The 19868-nt window shown below is 39.5% G+C and overlaps 1 long non-coding RNA gene across 1 annotated transcript in view; it reads left to right on the top strand.

Annotated features, from left to right (window-relative positions):
- The window catches only part of LOC120756108 (uncharacterized), a 151725-nt gene that overhangs the window by 117743 nt on the left and 14114 nt on the right, over positions 1–19868 (top strand). The window contains exon 2 of the long non-coding RNA XR_005702024.2: positions 3258–3439. This is a non-coding gene — a long non-coding RNA (uncharacterized LOC120756108). The remainder of the gene's footprint in view (positions 1–3257; positions 3440–19868) is intronic.

Genomic DNA, 19868 nt, shown 5'->3' with positions numbered 1-19868 from the left:
GTCTTTGCCTTGTGGAAGAGAGTTTCTCAGAGTTAAAAAGTGGAAAATGCTAAGAGGGTCAAGGAAGAAACAGTTTCTGGACAGTATCTTCAAGGAAGTCTGTTTTCAAAACTTTGAGGACTATATTAAAGCTGGAACTGTGCAGAGTGAGGTTTTTACTTTTTTACCTTGGATCCAAGTTTACACAACTCCCTTCATGTTTTTAGGGAGCATTGCTTCAAAGGAGCTCTGAAACTTCTGTTTAGATGATGGATTTGGGTTCTCCAAAGCAAAGATCTCCAGCAAGACTGCTGAAAAAGGCAGTGAGCTATCTGAATAACAAGTTTTTATTTACTCAGGTCCTGTTAATCTAGGCCCTTTCTCAAATGATTAGCAGAGTGTCTGCTAGAGGAAGCTGTGGTGCTCCATGTGCAGTTGGCCTTGTCTACACTTTCAAGGCATGATCAAGCGTTTTTTTTCTGTGGGCCCCAGAGGACTCTGTGCTATGTCTCAGCATGAGGAAGCAGAACAAGATCCTCCAAGGGAATGTACTTGTCAGTTCTCTCCAGGATAGGAGATGAAGTTATGCTATCCAGATGAACTTTCTCTTGCTATTGATAAATGAGTGAGCATTCACTAAAATTTAAATGAAACTGAAGCTGCAAAATTAATGTTTAAATTCATTCTGTGTAAAAGTTGCACTGAAACCATGAGTCTTTAATCTCTGAATTTTTTTACTGATAACAAGTGAAGCTTTATAATCTTAGAATGCATATTTTGTGCAGCAGCATATTAAAATTTCACTGGAGGTTAGGTTGGTCATGTGGAGGGACAGTTTTTAGGACCGTACCTGGAAACTGAAGGTGGGACTTTGAAGAGCATTTTTAGACCCAGAAAGAGGAGCTCAGCAGGTGGAAGGCTGTGATTCCAGAAAAGTAAAAATCCTCTTTGCAAAAGAAAGAAAAGTTTTAACCTTTGCCTATTTCTGTTTAGATTTGAGGAGGAGTACAGACTGATCCTTAAATCCTATATATCATATATACTCTAAGCCAAATATATACAGTTACATGACTGGTCTTTACTATCTGATGGCTGTGACAGCCTGTACAGTGGTCACCAGTGTATTTTTGTGCCATTTCATTTGTGCACTCCAGCCCTCTTGTATGGACATGAGGCTGCAATATCAGCCTTTTGGGATTTCAGAAAATGAAGAAAAATGCCCTAGGGATGGAATAGGAAATCACAGCAGGAACTTACTGTGATTCCAGCTTCAAGCTTGGAATCCACTCACTACTGGAGCAGGACATAAGAACACAGGAAAAGGGGAAATTTTTTATGGGCAGATTGTTCTGCTGGAATAACTAATGCCTGCCTGAAAGCCCAGCCATTGTTTTGGAGCCACTTTAGATCACTCCCTGTAATGTCAGTAAAGACAGCCCAATAGCTGGTGAAATCCTCCATCACATTAACTTTCCATGTTTCTCATGGTGATATCAAGATTCAAAGAGAAATTCGATTGACCTGTTATTATACTGGTGCAAGATGAGTGTGATCTTTCTAGTGCGCCTAAACTAATCCTTATCTTTGAAAATTAGTTACTGTGTATGTCCATGCTCAAGGGCAGCCCTGAGAGTGCATGGGATAGGGTGAAAAAGCCGTCATGCATCTCCCCTTCCTGTTAAGGAGATTGAGTCCTGTTCTGAGCCAGAGCAGCTTGCATAAGGACACAAGTGCAAATTATGGAAGTTATTTTGATAATGGTGTTGTGTCTCAACAAGCTTTGAGAATGACCATGTCAGATACATAAAGACTCTGGAGCACTTTTGGATTTGTTAATACCAGAAATTTTGAGTCTACTGTCCTTGTGCTCATTAAAATGAGGCCAGTACAATAAGCTAGGAGTATTTCACAATAAGCAAAATTGTTTTATAAGCATGAACACAATTCCTCTGTGTCGGTGTCCTTTTGTCTATAAATAGCTATATTTTGCATCCTGCCTTTCACTCTTTAAAAAACCCAAAAAGACAAACCACAAACAACAAACCTCCCTCCCCCACCTCAACCAGCCAAGCCTCAAAGCATCAATGGAGCACAAAGAAGCTTGTCTGTGCCAGCTAACCAGCTAGTTTGGTGTAGCATAAGGTGCAGGAAAGGAATGAATGTGACTTGTTGTGACTGATTAAGAGGGGCAAGGCAGGAGCATGGGGAACAATGAGTGCATGCTGTGTGGAGTGTGCATAGTCCTGGAAAGTAAGAGAGTGAAATGCTGCTGAAATATTGATAGGGTGGATAGGATCTGGAATGATTGACGGCATGTGTGTGTGTCTTGGCAAGTTTAATTGGATTTGTTGGGGTAGAGGGTGGAAGAATGTGGTGCATTTCCTTTTATGGGTCTCTTTCTTTCAGTCTCTTCTTTTCTTTCCTATAGAATTGACATTCAATGCATATACTTTTCATTGTCTGCATAGAAAACCTGGTCTTTATTCCCCTAAATTTTAAGGTTGAGGGAGCTGCGTAGAGGGGATGAAAAGAGATGTAAAACAGCTTTCATTGCTTTGTATTTACTACTTGTTTTCACTCTTCAGTGAGCAGTCATGCCTAGTGAGCATGGTGACTTGGAGGGGAAAGAAAAAACCAGTGTGTAATTGAATGGTGGCTAAATGAATTTCAGTATTATGATGCCCATCCTAACAGGAATTCTTCCATGAGGAGATGTGTGTATAGGCTCTACAGAGTATTACTGGGTTTTTCTTTTTGGCTTATCTTCAGTAACCAGTCCTATCATACTGCCACAAGACAGGAAATTGAGGCTCTATGCACAAAGGTCTTAGTGAGTGATGAAGTCCAGGTCCCTCAAAATGTTGATCGCCCCAGTGCTCATTCAGCCTCCAAACTTCTGCTGAAACAAGTCGGTGTCTATGGAGAACCACCTCAGTTGCTTTGATGGTTAAAGCCTGGATTTCCAACAAGTGCATGCGGGTTTTCTCTGCAAGGCTGTCTTTTAGCCTTCTTTTCTCCCTCGTGCTTTTCTGCAGCACAAGTATACTGTGCTTTTAAGCAGAACTGTTGAACCATCTGTTCTCTCCCCAAGTGTGACTTCCCATTCTGGTATAAATCAGTAGCTCCTCTGATGTCAAAACTAGAAAGCAGAAAACCACTCTTGATTGCTGATTTCTGTAAAGTTGGGGGTTTTATGGGTTTTGGTTTGTTTTCTGTTGTTTACAAGGCTTTTTTTGTTTTGGTTTGGGGGTTTTTTGTCATGGATTTTGGTGTTGTAGGTCAGAGAGTCGATGCTGAGGATGGCAGCTTCCAAGGTGTTTCAAATGAGAACCCCAGTTGCTGTTCCTCACTCCATGGGAGAGAAGCCTGATGAGAGTGTGAGTGAAGGAGCAGTGAATCCAGAAGGCTTCCCTTGTGTGGTGAAGATGGACAGCTGCTGATAGAAGACACTGCATCAAAGGTAAAAAATTTCACTTGCTCCTCTTCTGAGTTCAGTGTGGCTCACTGGCCAATAACTTGGTAATCCCTTCTCAAACTTGTGATCTTTCCAAGCCCTTGGGCATATATTTCAGAGCTTTTGTTTCTTCCCTTCTTTCTGCTTCACTCTGTCCCATGAGCAAGCTTCAGTCTGTGAAAACCGATGGGTTGGTAGCTATAAGGAGGGGGGGACTTAATGACATGTTCAGTCATCTCTGAAGAGATGAAGCCAAACATGCGTCTTAGTAGCAGGATATTTTTGGAGCTGTTTGTCTATTTTCAAATAACAAGTTTAATGTGATAATGTCATTACACAGCTCTAAATTCAAGGATGTGTTTTCACTGGAATACAATAGAAGCTAAGCTATCAGTCAGATAGCTCATTTTCATTGCAGTAACAGCCAGTTTCACTGGCAGAAGTATTTCTGGATTTTGCGCTTTTACTTACTTAAGGCTGGTTTTGGTGTGAGAGAAATGTGTCTTCCTAAGAAGAATTAAAGACTTCTGGGGAAAAAAAGAGGCAAAGTATAGGAGAACAGTCTTCTTATTTTTTTTTATTAGTGTGTAAGCTAAATTCAATTTCTGAGTAAAATTGTTGATGCAAGAAACCACACATCATTTTTCTGCTCTGGATGTTGTACCTCCTTTCTTACGAAAAACCTGCATTTCAGGGGAAAAAAACCCACACAGCAGAGATAACATTCATAAAGAGTCAACCAATGTCTTTATTGCTTCACTAATCAACAAACATCTCTGCTCGCTGCAAATTTGCTCCCATTGCACCAAATGTTAACTCTTTAATCTTAGCACCCTCTGCTGTGGACAGTTATAACAACATCATATTGAATTATTCTTGGTTTATAACTTCTGTATTTCTTTCGTAATAAAGAATCTACAAATGCAATAAAACTTGGATCGATGGAGCTGCATGAATATGATATGAAAAATGTATTGTTTTTCTTGTGTTAATCTGGAAGGTAACTTCCTTTTCAAATGTTTACTGAAGAAATGATGTGTAGAATACAAACAAAAGGTTCTAAAGTGCTGTAAATGACAGAGGATCCCAAACTATATTCTTAACCTTTGCAGGACAGAAGGGTAGGAAAGCAGCCTTGCTTCAGTTCAGAGATCAGCTCCAGGTTGCTGAGTCCATAAGAAAAAGGCTATATTTGTCACATGCACTGATCATATCACATCTACCTCTGGTGATACCACTTCTAAAATGTCAAAATAGACAAGAAGCGAAGAGTGAATGTAACATATCTGGGATACGTGGGCACACTATACCAGGTGGACAAAAGAGGTGACTGTCCCACCCTGCTCTGCATTGGTGCGGCCTCACCTTGAGTCCTGGGGGCATCACAATATTAAAAAAAACATTATTAAGCTGCTACAGAGCATCCAAAGGAGGGCCACAAGGATGATGAAGCATCTGGAGGTGAAGCTGAATGAGGAGTGGCTGAGATCACTGAATCTGTTCAGCCTGGAGGAGACTGAGGAGAGACCTCACTGCAGTTACAGCTTCCTCAGGAGAGGAAGAGGAGGGGCAGGCACTGATCTCTGCTCTGTGGTGACACTGACAGCCCGAGGGAATTGTCTGAAGATGAAGCAGGGGAGGTTTAGGTTGGCTATTAGTAAAAGGTTCTTCCCCAGAGGCTGATTGGGCACTGGAACAGCTCCCCAGGGCAGTGGGGGAGACAGAGCTCACGCAGTGTTTGGACAATGCTCTTGAGTTCCTGGTGTGACTCTTAGGGTGTCCTGTGCAGGGCCAGGAGTTGGACTTTGATGATCCTGATAGATCTCTTCCAACTCAGCATATTCTATGTTTCTATGATATTAGCTTTATTTATAATAAAATATTGCAGGGACTACACTTTAAAAATCAAACTTTGTTACTGTATCTTTCCAGTAACCCGTTCAATTTTTTAATCTCTCAGTGATAGGGGAGGATTACATTTGATTTTAGCAGAGGTACAGTCTGAGAACTGAAGGAAGAAACTATTTCAAGAAGCTAAATTAAGAATGGCAAATTCTTTCACATTTGATTATAGACAGAAAATCTCTTTTTCCTCCTTAATGAAGCTTTTTTGCCTTAAATCCTCAGTTGGAGACACTGTTTCTAGTGAACCTTTCTTCTTTCTTCGCCTTCATCTCACATTTCAAACATTTCTCCAGCTCTTGTCAGGCTTGGAGGCCAACCTCTGATGGCTTTCCCAGAAGGGTGCTTTTGAAAAATGTGGTAATTTCAGAATACACATAAACAGTTCTCTCTTCTTTGAGTGTCTGCCTTTAAATGATTAGGTATTTGATATCAACCCTCCCTTCATATTTTCTGTTTTCTAGAAAGCAGCATGTATAACAGTAATGAGTCAGAATCAGTCTTGCCCTTCTCACTCCTCCGACTCCATCTGCAGATCACTCATATGAGAGCTCTAACATCAGAGCTGCTTCTGAGCATTGTTGAAGATGTGGAACAGTGAAATCTTTTGTCAAGCCTCCAAGAGCAAATAGCAGCAGAGATGGGATTTTCAATATGTTGGTAATACTGCTCTATTGATCTCAAAACACTTCACAAACATTAACTAATTAGGCTTTAAAACAACAAAGTAAGTTTGCATTAATGACACCCAATTAGCAAATGAAGAAGTGGAGGTAAACAAAGGGTAAGTGAAATGACCAGAGCCAAGTGATGAGTGAAGGTCAGAAGAAAGTCTCCTGTTTGCTATTTATTCTGCTTTTATGTGATCTCATTGAGAAAATTTTTGCAGTGGAGCTTGCAGCCATATTAGTTTGAAACATTTGGACATTTTATCACAAACTTGAGCTTTTCTTAGAAGAATTAAGGTAATATAAAAGCTCGTAAAAGTAATAAATGTTTTTAGGCTCTCAGGTCCAGCTTTGATTTTCAGGAGGCAATTTCTTATAGCAGAATGGGGCCAGCAGTGATTGTGGGGTTCTCTGTATTGTGAGCCTTTTTTTCTCATTTCTGTTTTTCTGGTGGTGCTGGATTGACAGAAAAGTGCCTTAACCTTCAAAATGGGAGCACCTTCACGTGGGCTTGACACTGATGTCAGTGCATCTATCCCGCCCTTCCTATGGGAGGGCTAATGCCTTCTCAAAGGACTGCTCTGCTCTGGTCATCCCAGCCTGTCTGTGTGCCTCAGGGGCTGTTACAGAGTGGAACAGCTTAGAGTCAGTGGAGAAACCCTGGATTAAAATCAATGTTAAAAAGTGGAGAATCAGGCACACAGTAAGTGAATCATGCAGAGCAGTGCTCACCCAAACAGAGGATGATGGCTTAGAACAGGTTCCTTAGAGACATTAGGTTATCCTTGGAAAGGGAGGTCTCAAAGCCAAGCCTTATACTTTCTTAATGGGTTTCATTAGGAAGAAATAAAAGGAACTGGAAGAAAAGACACGTAGCTTAAAAGGGAACAGTTTCGGCACAGCCTAAAATTTGTTCAATTTTTCAATAAGAGAAGCCAGTGCTGCCTTGAAATTCATGTCCCTTCAAAGTTCAAGGAGGCCTGTGTTGTTGGCCTGCTCAGTCAGAATGCTCCAGCCACTTATTGTATGTGGAATGCACTCCAGGGACAGACTGAAAAAATATGATTTAGTGAAAGCTTGTACCCAAAACACATCATTGGCCTCTGATCTCTGAACATTTAAATATTTCAAGCTTACAAGCGGACGCTGTCACGAGGACAGACCCTGATCCCTAGCTGATTCTAGAACATCTGTTGAGGCATTTACCAAGTTAATAGATTAGCTATGAGAATCAGGCAGGTGTTTTTCACCAAAGCCAGAAAACATCAAAATCAGATTGCCCTCCAAGTCTTTCAGCACAGGCAATCGAGTTAGAATGACTCATAGAGTCTAACAGATAATAAAACACACATAACATTTGCTTTAAGGTACAGGTGGGGATATTTTGTACTGCACTTAGGAGAAAGAAAAACTAACTCTATTTGGGAATAGAGTAATTGAATACAGATGGGAGGAGGCAAATGAAAGAATTTAGCAAATATCTCAGTGGAATAGCTAATGGGAACGAGACAGAATAGGAAATTAAAAATTATTCGAAGCAGATGGACCATTCTTTGAGTTTTTTAAAATTTATTAGGGCTGCGAAAAAAATGTGTCTGTTTATTTTCCACGGCCATGAAATTAATGACTTGGTGAGTTGTGCTTGTGCAATTTTATGACTGCCATGTCATTTGTCATAATTTGGGTTCTGTTTGATATGGATTTATGAATATTTCCTCCCCCCAGCATGATTTATGGGTGTTGGTCATATGTGAATTAGACTGTCACCTTTAGTATGAAAAAGCACAAATGACAGATTATAAAAAAAAAAAGTGTGCTCAAGTCCTTAGTGCTGGAAAGCAGAGTTCACAATTCCCTGCTCTGCTTCTTCATTGGAAGTTTTGTTTGGAGCTGATGATTAAATGTTTGGACTTGAGTCAAGCATATGGAAACATTGAGAAGGCTTGAATAGATCTGAACTCATCTGAACTTCACCTGTGAAACTCAGCTTGAGTCATCCTTTCCTTATATTATGCATTGAAAAAACCAAAAACCTGTATGCTACTTGCTGTAAGAACAACTGATTTACTGTACCAGAGCAGCAAGTTGGCCTTGAAAATTTGCTGTCCTGCTTCCAGTAGTGGCTAGCTCTGGGTGAAGCTTCCATGAAAAGTGGAAATAATCTTACACAGTATGTTCGGTTACGCAGCACTGCATAATTGAAGGAGTGCGGTTAAAGGACATATGAAACAGACTGGATTCCTGTAATAATAATAGTATTGTAGGTTTAGATCCAAAGCACAATCTTTAACACTAGCTGTTATCACTTCCATGAAAACTAGTACTCTTTGCTATTTGTTTTGTAATGTGTAGCAGCAGCATGCACCAATTTAGGACAGAAGGAGAAGCACAGTTGCTCCTGGATTTGAGCCACCTGACTTCAAGCATAAAGCTGTGGCACCTAAGTTAGTACCTAATCACCCAAGGCTCTCCCATTGATGCTGGAAAGTGATATGCACCTCCAGAGGCTAATTCAGCCCACGTGTCTTCATCCATTGACTATGCAGGCAGAGAAAAACAGTACCCCTTCCTCATTTAGCTCCCCAGTTTGGCCTAGAAATTCATGTGGGAGGAATTAGAGCCCAGCATGGGATACAGCTTTAAAAAGAAGAAACAATACACCTTGCATGTCAACAATGCATTGCCAAGCATCTTGAACTCTGAGCTAGCAAATGTTTTCTTTATGGGGGATACAACTGGTTCTTTCTACAGTTCTTACACAACTGTGTGCTGATGCCTGCTTACTGCGGCTCAGGCAACATTGCTTTTCCAATGGGAGGCTGATAATTCTTACTGAATATCTCTGCACTTGTGGAGAAAGGATGTCTAGTTTACAGGGAGCCACCAGGAGAGTCTTCGTGTGTCTTCCTAGCACCTATTACCTCTAAGGCTAATTGAGCTCCTCTTCTTTTTGCTTGTTTTTTTTTAATAGTTAGTCAAGCAAGAAACTGCATTAGTAGGTCATGTCTGCTTGTTGTGATGGTAGTTGAGAGGATTTACAGTGGTTATATGCTGCTGCCCAGAACTGGACTACCTTGCAGAAATAAACCTGGATCACTTGTATTTGAATTAAAGAGTAGAGTCCAGTAATCTTAGAATCATAGAACCATTTAGGTTGGAAAATACCTTTAAGATCATTTAGTCCACCATTGTTACTTTGCTGACTCAGGAAACTGGCACAACTTTTGGAGAAAGCTTGTCTTGTCAATTGTGGTATGTTAATATGTGTCAGAAATATTCTATTTGCTTTGGCTGATGAAACTTGTATTCATCTAGCACATCTAACCAACCTATTCCTAGGCTCCAAAGTTACTTTCACAGTGTAAAAGTAGCCGATCTTTAAGTTGTCTGGCAGTTCCAAATAGAAAATTTTTCAGAAGACGGAAAACTGAAAAAAATTTCTGTTTCAGTCAAGTAAAATATTTTGCCTGAATGAAAATTAAATGCGCTGCTTAGGATTTACCTATGTTAAATAAGTTTTTCCTTATTTGAAAAATGCTTCTGAACAAGCTCCTTTTGAATCTTTGTTCAGAAACAGATTTTTTAGAATTACCAGGAGTCAATAATTTCAGTCCTTTTACAATATTTCAGGTGGGTTTTTTTTCCCCTATATGGAAATCAGGAAAATGAAGCAAATTTCAAATTTGCAGAACCTTTTGTTTCAACAAGCCTTTATGGCTTCTTTTTTTTTTTTTTTTTTTTTTTTTTTTTTTTTTTTTTTTTTTGGTCAAAGTATTGGGTCTAGATTAATTCTCTTAGTTATTTTTCTATTTTTTCACTTACTGGATGGATTGTCTTGTAAATTTTGCATTGTGCTTCACCATATTGTGAAGTCAGTGAACTAAACACAAAATCCTTTTCTATAAAAAACAGCTACGCTTGGTTTGGGGTGGAGAGAGGAGAATGTGAGCTGTTGGATAACAGTAGTGCTCTCACTGAGCTTAGATTGAAGCTGTCTTGACTGTATCTGGCACTTAAAAAGCCAACCTGCTCTTACCCTGTTACCATAAAGAAATTTGCCAGGAAGGCAGGTGTCTAACTATACAGGCAATCAGATTACAGAGCAAAGTAATCATGATTTCTGATTTTCAGCGTAGGTTGCCACATTAGCACATGTACTTTGGAAGAGAGGGAGAAGTAATCAGAGCAAGATAAGGACAGGAGTGGAGATCGTTTGGACCAGTAAAGTTACAATAGGGTTGTAAATTTTATGTAGCTTTTATTAAACCATTTTTGGGTTTTTATACTAAAAATAGGGTAAAGCTATCTGAAAATGAGAAAATTCCTGAGTTTGTTTTCATTTGTTTTTAAGTTACTGAAATGTAGCAGTGTGTTTCTTGGGAGGCACCATTTGCACACACATGTCTGCAACTCTGAGGCACAGCTGCAGAGTTTTTTTAAGGCATGCATGCTTGGCTTTGACATGCTGAGATTTATGGTGAGATTTAAGTTCTTGTACCAATGGTGACGTTTCCTGAATAGTTTTCATCCAGATGGTCTCTGAGAGGATAAGGTTTAACAAGATTTATTCGCTGAGAGGGGGCAATGTGAATTAAAATTACAAGGGGTACTGTATATACACTAATTCTTTGCCATTCACTGCCTCGTGAAATGTAGAAAATTCTTGCTCTTCATTCCCCTCAAACGAAGTTAAATGGAGTTGCTTCTTTCAACATACTGCTCCACTCTGAGCAGATTAGGGCTCTGGCAAACAAGTGCTATTAATTTTGTTAGGGTGGAGGAAGGGGTTACTGCCCTTAATGTCTACCCTGCCACTTTGCCACAGACTTCCACCTTACTGATGGAGACAGCAGATGTAAGCAAGTGCCAGTTTTTCAATTGTTACAGTTTGCAGACCATTGGCAGTTAAAATTAATGTTCTGGCTCAGAGCTCTATGGACGAGGGCTGGACCATGTCGCTTTCGGATGGCTCTGTTTCAGCTTCTGGTGGGGGACTGCTGCAGACAGCTGGGAGAGGTAACCTCTTAAGCCATTATCACTAAATCCAGCACAACCTCTCTGAGTGAGATCCAAGTCTTCAGCCTTTGAGAGTCGTTAGGGCTACCTACACTGTTTGAGGTCCTGAGGCTGTATCTTCAATGGGTTACTGAAAATCAGAGGAGCACCAACATTTTGTCCAGGCTAAGTATCTAAGCATGCTAATTCAGATCATGATTGCTGAATCTAGATTTTCTGGAAAATTATACACATTACAAACAAAAAGAATTGATCTCATTTTATACTGAAACCTTGTAGGTTTTTATAAGGCTAATGACTCACAGTGAAACAGTTAAGCACATGCTTAACTGCTGCAAGGTAAGTATATTCATCAAAGAAAACTTAACAGGTATTGATGCCATGCTTAAAGCTAAACAGTTTGTAAGCATTTTGTTGGTCAGAGTTTTTCTGTTTTGCAGGTTTTTCTATTTAAAATACTGTGAAGTGACTATGGAAGCTCTAGAATTAGAAGCTTATTCAAGTTTACTCAAAAAAAAAAAAACCCAAAAAAAACCCCAAAAGAAGTTGAGTTGAGGTATTAGAGGTCAGTGTCTTTAATCCATTTGGCATTGTCCTCACTTGCAGGCTGAGTTTTGTCCCCATATCTAGAAATATTGGAAGTATCTTAACTGCTAACAATTTAGCTTCTTTAGCAGGATCAAGACATTTCAGTTTGAATATTGTAATATTGAACCAAAACTCTAGAGACAGAAGGCAAAAAGTTCATCCTAGAGGAGCATTTAGAGGAAAACAATGTCCTGCTTGATAACAAGAAAAAAATTGACAGCATATTGCCTTTACGACTTTGAGATCGTTCAAGGTTGGTGGGTTTTTTATTATTTTGCTTTTCTATCTCATATGGTTTGCAGAAATACATTTCATTCATTGCCCGTTGCCAGTTGATCTCTAACATAGGATCTTCACAGTCAGTGATTGGTCTTGAGTCCTTCAGTGTCTGAGTTGTCAATTTGTGACTCTTTTAGTTTTGAAAGGTAGCTACTTGGTGTCTCGTAAAATTGTCTGCACTTCATATTGTTTCAACTTCAGCAGTTGCAAGTACAGGTAATGAAAAAATCACTAATTGCTTTTATAATAATGGGCTGGTGAACAACACATTTTTAAAACAATGGGAAAATAAGAAGGGAGAAGACTTTATGATTGTTCTTTATGTCTAAGAATGGACAATCTGAGTTAAATGTAAAAGAATAATTGCAATGAGATAGGCCTCATTTTATTGTAGCAAGTTAAAAATGTGCCTCTTGCCGCAGAGCTTGCATTAATATTGTTTGAGAGAAGTAGCATCAATGCACTGTAATAGATTTTTATTAATAGGCCAGAAGAGTCATCAGTCTCTGGGTTGGTGTGATAGCTGAATACAGTGAACATGAGCATCTTGACAAGCAAGTAGCAAAATCTATCAATCAATTTCAGCATGAAGATGCTGTGATAATTAGGTTTACACTGGTGATAAAATATGGATAAATAAAGTGTTCAAAGCCATGGAAAATGTAGGGTCCATTGTGAATATCCTATGAAATATAAAAGAGGGCGTCGCCATAAATTCATCTAGCTGTGTAGACTGAGATAATTATTCTCTTGACCCATCTTGCTATTTTTAGAATAAAATTCATGCATTTTTCAATCAGCACTGTTCAATGGTAAAATCACTCCAAGGCTTAAAGTCTAGGTTGGATTCTTTTCTTGCTGTGCTCTTGCGCAAGGGCTTCAGTGTCCTTCCTGTTGATGGTGCTGATGCCCTCAGCACAGAAGTGTGATGGTGTTTTTTGTTTGTGCTAGTCACCCTTTTTTCCGGTATTGGCCAGATAAAGGTTGGAGCGTGCTCTCCTTCCTCTGCTCTGTGTGGATGGTGGTTGGCTTCATTTATTTCAGTGGAATTACTCTAAGTTTATGGTTTAAGGAAAAACAAGCTTCCTGGTCTAGTGGCTTCTGGTGCTAATGAGTCAAAGCCTCCTAGATTGAGAAATGATCTCTCATGTGACTTCTGGGGAAAAAAAGGTCTGGATTTTATTTTTTTTTTCTGTTCTAGGGTATTGTCACAGGCGAGACAAGCCCTTTGTAGTGGGAATCCATTGCACTTACATCAAATTTCAATCTCTTTTATAATTGCAGGTTAATCTGTACTTTAGCATAAAGAACAAAATGGCCTAGTCTGAGTCACAAACCTGTCCCACACTAGATGTCGCCTGGTTATTTTCTATTATTTTAAAAGAATCAGTGAATTCACTTCCTGAAAAAGTGATAGCTTGTCAGCCCACTAAACGGGTGTCTTCATGCTCGACTGTGGCACAGCCCTGCTCAGGTGGCAGCAGAGAAGGCTTCTCCTGCCAATGTGCCTCCACCCTTGCCTCTAGTCGGGGGGAGGTAACTTTGCTTCCTATGCCTCATTTATTCTTGGCGCCGTCTGCTGAGAATGGCAACGGAGTTGCCAGTTGTGGCATGCAGGTTTGTTACTGGGAATTGGGCCAGAACCACCAATCCATTTTACATAGACAGTGAACAGCAATGGTAAATACTTCTTGTTCATTGCTAACCTAAGCTGGATTTGAACTGAAGACTTGGAGGTGAAAGACTGTCTCCTATTCTTTAATCCCCTTAACATTTTAGTCTGCCTCATAAAATTTTCTAAAACCAAATGTAAACCCTGTGTATAAAATGAAATCCAGAGGAGAAAAGAAAATCCAGAGTGAAGAACTGAGCCTGTTTTCTTCTTCAGCAAGCTTCTTTGCTAGTAATGACCCTGGAAAATTGTTCTCTGATTATTCTCTTGAGAGATTACTCTAATTTCTTGCTGCTGTAGATGGCCACATGATCAATTGTCATCAGTTACTGCCTGATGATGGGTCATTACTTACCGGTGCATACTTGGGGGAAAAACACATGCGACTTCCATTAGGAGGCAGAGTGCACCTACATCAAATATGAAGTATACACTAAGTTCTTATTAATAACATTTCAAGACTGTCCTCCCAAAATTCCTAGCACAGAAGCTGCCTTCATAGTGGAAGAACTGAAACAATGAAAGATTTGCAGCTTACAGCCAGGCAAATGAGTATTCCCATAAGCAAAAGATCTGATTTTCAGCTGAGCATTTCAAAAACAGATCAGTTTTATTGAGAAAGAAAAGTAAAGATCATACTCATCTGCTCTTTGCTTCAGGACTTCCTAGCTTAATTAATTCATTTAATTAAATTAAGGTACAGCCAGTATAAATATTTCCTTCTTGTTCCATTTCAAAGTTAAGAATGCATATATGGCACTATGGAAAATGCTGCATCTCCTGGATACTGTATTGGCCCAGAAGTTTGAATATCTTCAAGAATATGGATATTATTTCTGTGAAAATTTAAAATGTATTTTTTCATATTTTCTAAACTTCCTAGCAGAAATTCAAATCAAACAGACCTTCAGCTGAGTAAACTATTGAGAACTGAACAATGTAAAGCAAGCACAGTCCTACTGTGCTGAGTGGCCTTTTGAATGGATTCTGCAAGGGCAGCCTCTTTCCTATAAAGTCATGAAGACAGTTTCTTTCTATATCACAGGGATTTTCATTTAGGCTTCGAAAGTGAAATCTAGTAGATCAAGGGGAAGAAAGTTAGAAAAAAGTGAAATGAGAAGAAGCAGTTGATTTTTTTTTTTTTTTTTTCTTTTGGTCCCAGTAAATGGAAAGCACTGAAATATGGAGAGAAAGGTTTGGCTGAGATTTGGCCTCATCATGTTGCTGCATGTACCCCTCTGGCACTGAATGACACTGGGTCTGATGCATGCTGTTGTAAATTAATAGACATTCAAGCAAGTATTTTGTGAGTAGGATTGGTTTCCATGTTTTCCCCCACTTGCCCAAAGTCCCATGCCTGTGTGGAAGACCTCTTAAGAAGAAGTCTTAAGAGAAGCAAAGAAAAAGCAAAGGCTCATCCTCTAACTAGTGCTTATTGGTATCTTTTGTGCAAACTGCCACTGAAGGCACTGGTGAGTAATCACAAGCACATATTTAATCCACGAAGAAACCAAGGAGTATGTAAAAATGTGCCGGTTACTAGAATAACTTTATTATAAAATTATTTGAAATTACTAGCAGGCTACTTAGTTTTAACTGCTTCTGTTTTGAAATTCTGTAGCATGGAAGGGAGTGGTCAGCTCAGCCCTCACATCCTCCTGGATGCAGGTGATTCTGTGCTTCAGTGGGGAAAGAAGGCTGCAGTTCAGAAGCTTTAAATTGACTAGCTTGGGTTGATTTCAGTTACTGAGCTGTGGCAGTCTGAGTCCTTACCCAAGACCCTGCTGGAGCCTGCTCTGTTCTCAGGATTTAAGCTAGCTGATTTAAGCTAGCTGATTTAAGCTACTTGGAGTATGTCCCCACCTCTGGATTACAGGGGGGTTATTACAATGAATCAAAACTGCAAACGTTTTGCTTGAAGCATTTATCAGCTCTGGCCTGCTTTCTCATCATGAATTGGCCCTGGATGGTTACGTGTAATATGCTGTTTAACACTGGAATGTACATTTTGGGAAAGGATCTCTTTGGGAAATATCATGGTCTCTACTCCTTCCAGCTTTCTTGCCCTGTGCTCACTCATCTATATTTATGATGTTGCTTGAGTTTAGATGGGGAATTCTACGGAGTTTGAGCCACAGTCCCATTGAAATATAGGGAGAGCTCAGTAACCCCTTCACTTATGTTATAAAACTGTAGGTAAAAGTTTGCACACAGTTCAATTTGAACTCATTTAGGGCTATGGAGATGCCAGGTGGAATCACCAAGTGTTCCCAAGGTGATCAAAAGTCTGATGTCCACTGAAAGACAGGTAGGATTTAGGATCTTCTCTGTATCCTCCAGTCACTATGTTATTTCTTCAGACACTGAAGCGTGCTTTTAATTTTCCCCCCAAGCTTACCCACCCCATTTCCCAGTGGTAATTGAAGCAGGACTGCAGTTACCATTACACATTCCTCTCTGGCACCATCTAGTGATTCCAGAACTATGCTTCCTACCACTGGTCTTTCCCACTGCTGAACAATGTGTGCACTCCTTTGGCAATAACTTAAAATTCAGATCAGTGTGGATGTCGCTCTCACGAAAAGAACTCACCTTAGAGCAATGGCTGCAAAGCCTTTTGGGAGAAAGCTTTGTAGTATGGCTCTTAGTGTAGTAACAGTTTAGATTCGTAATTCAAGGTGCAGAACTGCCAAAGCACATTAAAAATAAAGTGAAGATCATGTTATAGATATTTTGGTACAGTAAGAATCAGGAACGGGTACGTGTGTGTCTGTTTTAAGACTGTCATAGTCTTTGAGCATCTTTTCTAGTTCTAATAAAATGGCTGAGAATAAATGAGCATACTTAAATTATAGAATGATTCAGGGCATCATGTTGTTAATAATGTAGAGAAATGAGATATAAAAGCTTTTACTCAAGCATACCCTAAAGCAAATTTAAGTAGAGCACACAGCTATGATGCTGATTGTTTTCACAGGTGTTGGCACCATATGAATTAAATGAAGAAAAAAATGGTGAAACATTTATGACTCATTAGAATTATGTGGGTTTTTATCCTGTCCTAACAACTGAAAAAAGGTGTAATTTACATTTGCAGCCAAATGGCGTGAAGTAACATTATACTTTACCGATGTGAAAAGAGGAGACTTCCAGATGACTACTATTCTAAACTTCTCTAGTTCTCAAATCCTGGACTTTCAGTTTCTTATGTGGACTTTTGAGAACTAACATCATTGCCCCATGAAAACAAAAAAACAGTCAAAAAAGAATATGGTAACTTAAAATCTATAGAACATGTTGTTCCAAAGAATTAGGGGCCACTCGCTGGATGCAACACCTTTACAATCAGAATATTCTTCCTTTTCATCAAGAATACACTTGATAGATCCAAAGAGATCCATATCCATGTTTGGTATGTTTTTTCTTTTTAAATAAACTCTGTATCCTCCTTTTCCTTTATTTATTTTTTTTTTAAATCAGAATTGTTTTGCTGTAGATCTTTTGTAGTTTGTTGTATGTTTTAAATATTTACATGAAGGAGGTATCCTGACAGGCTGATCTATAGCAGGAAAGCAACAAATAAACAAATCCATGTCTACAGTATTTTAGATCCTGGTTTCCTGAGCTCCTAAGTGTTTATTTTTCCTATTGTAAAAACCTGCGTTGAAATACCTTCAAAATGGAGTTCACACGGCAGCTTTCAGGCAACATCTAATGTTTTAACAAAGCCATAATAGTAACCTCAGCTTCCCATACACTGTGTAGTTGGCTGAAAAAGAAAGCAGCTGATTTATCAGCGCCTCCGTGCTGTAGATGAGTCTTCAGAAAAAGAACATGTCGTACTTTGCAACTGAGACGTTTTGCAAACACCTAATAAACCAGAAAAAGAAAGTTTTATTGGGCTTTATGAGCACATTTTTCTCCTCTCACCAGAGCACGAAACCCAGTTTGTAATCCTACTTTCATTTATTTCATTCTCCCCTGAAATTTCTCATAACACAAACTAGCACAATTTTGGCTGCCTAATTTGCATCTCATGGCCTGCAGTATCTCTTTAGGAGGTGAACTATTAAAAATACATTAACCTGGTGTGGATGGGAATGGGCCAAATGCTGCCGGTTTTGAAGGCAATCTGGGAAGCCTCATGCTCTCTCTCGTTCTTGATAGCTGTGCAAGCAACTGGTTTGCTTTTTCTGTCCTTGGACTTTCAACGTTCTAGCAGCAGACGTAGGTGAGGTTATTGTTCTTCTGAAAGTCTGCATTGAGGAAAGCACTTTTCCCTTCCAAGCTTGCTCTAATCTTTAATGTTACCCTTATTTCTGTTCTGCCAGAACTGTGTCCTATTAGCATCCAAAAATGTTACACATAACTTTGGCTTGCTTACAGAAGATGATCCAACCACTAACATTTGCCTTCTGTAGCTGAATGCTGAAAGAAAAAATAATCCACATTTGAAATGTGAGGCTTTGCTGCTGTCAGTTTCTGGAGTTGATTATTAGGACTGTGATTTTTATCTACTCTCTTGTACAGTAATTAAAAGCAATTCCCTCATCAGTTATCATCCTGCGAAGCCAGCTTTTAAGCAGTGCTTGATGTAGTTTATTAACCTAAGCCCGTGTTGAGGGAAAGGTGACATAGTTTAAAAAGTAAGAATGAACACATCTGCTCTGAAACAAAGAGCTGAATGTAAAATAGATGCTTACTCTTAAACCTGCAAAAATGGCAGTGTGATTTTAATTGGCAAAGTAGGAGTAATTACCTGGCTTGGGCCAGGTGTACACCTCCATTCTGTCCACTCCCATCTGTGTCCTTTTTATGTGGATTATTTTCTGCGGGGATATATCCTGTCATGATGGGGTAGGTGATTAAAGAATTAAGAAGGAAACCAGGGAGTCCAATAGCTTGCATGCTGAAGGGGAAGAGCTATTCAGCTGCCTGACAACCTTTGCCACACCTTCTAGCAGGTATTGGTGAGCACATATGATTATCAGTGTCAGCTCCCATTCAAAGATTTTTGATATTAACTGGATACTATGCCTCTAGTTGTCAGTGTTGTAGCTTAGGGCCTCTTTATTCCAGGAAAGAAATGGAAAATAATAGTGCATGACATTTATCTGTGATAACTTTTCTCAGTGGGTGCTGGAGACAAAATATTAGGGTGAAGAAGACAGACTGAGAGTGAGCTCAGCTATGGATCTGTCCCACTGGACTTCTCTTGACTACTGAAAATGATTGATATGGAATATTGCGAGAATGCTTGAGTATTAGAAAGAAAGGGCACTGAGAGAAGAAAATTGAAAGTGGGGCGCAAAACTCTTAAAGCATTATACGTACTGAAATCACCAGTGTGGGGGTGTCTGAGAAAAGGGGAGCAGAAACAGCTCTGGGGGTAAAGATGCAAACTGCAGTGTTTACTGATGGAGTTCTAGTATATCCAGAAAGGGGAAACAATGAGGTGAAAATATACTACTGACTCTGCTCCTTCAAATACTTTCATTCAAGGCAGTCTTGCAAAACAGCATGGTGTGCGACAGGCAGGAAAACGATGTGCAATCCATGGTCAGCCAAGAGAAAGCAGTAAGTGCCACAGACTGTTGTGCCCACCTCCAGGAAGTCAATGAAGAAGTGCGTGGATTTTGTTTTAAATGGAGCTGAACAGTAATCCCAGGAGATTTAAGAACTGACATCATGCAGTGGATACATATTTCACACCTGGGGTTAGAGACATGCCTGAGATGAGCCAGGAAATGTATCTACAGGCCAGGCATGAATACCCAGTTGAAAGCATACAGTGCAAGCTGTGCAAAGAATACAGTGATTGACAAGAAATGCCTCATGGAATTCTAGCCCAGACCTAGGAAAAGGTCCGGATAAACTTGTTAATTTCTAATGAAAGAAACTTTATGACGCAGTAGATTAATAGCCCAGTTTTTGAAAGATCACAGACAAGAACAACGATCAGAAAACTGAAGGTATAGATTTTTGAATGTGTAGTAACTCACTGGCTGGGACTGAGAAAGAGGCTTCTGATACTCTTCATTTAAGCATTTGAAAAATGTGGTACCTTTAAATACTTCTTCATAAGATTTATGTTTCTGAAAATATGCAACAAGATAGGACTATGGCATCAGCCTTGGCAGCAGCTAGGAAACTGGCAGTGTTAGATAGATAATAAGGGTGTTTGGCCTGGTTATTTTGAACCTCTTAAATGCTAAATGTTCCCATGGTTTAAATAGAGACATGTACTCAGACGCTGGCCTTGCAGTCTAGGTAAGTTTGTCTACTAAAGCCTGAGGCAAAATCAATCTAT

Source organism: Hirundo rustica, chromosome 8 (genome assembly GCF_015227805.2).
Source record: "Hirundo rustica isolate bHirRus1 chromosome 8, bHirRus1.pri.v3, whole genome shotgun sequence".
NCBI classification, from domain to species: Eukaryota; Metazoa; Chordata; class Aves; order Passeriformes; family Hirundinidae; genus Hirundo; species Hirundo rustica.
Note: the sequence above shows the minus strand (reverse complement) of the source record. Positions and strands in the feature narration are given on the sequence as shown.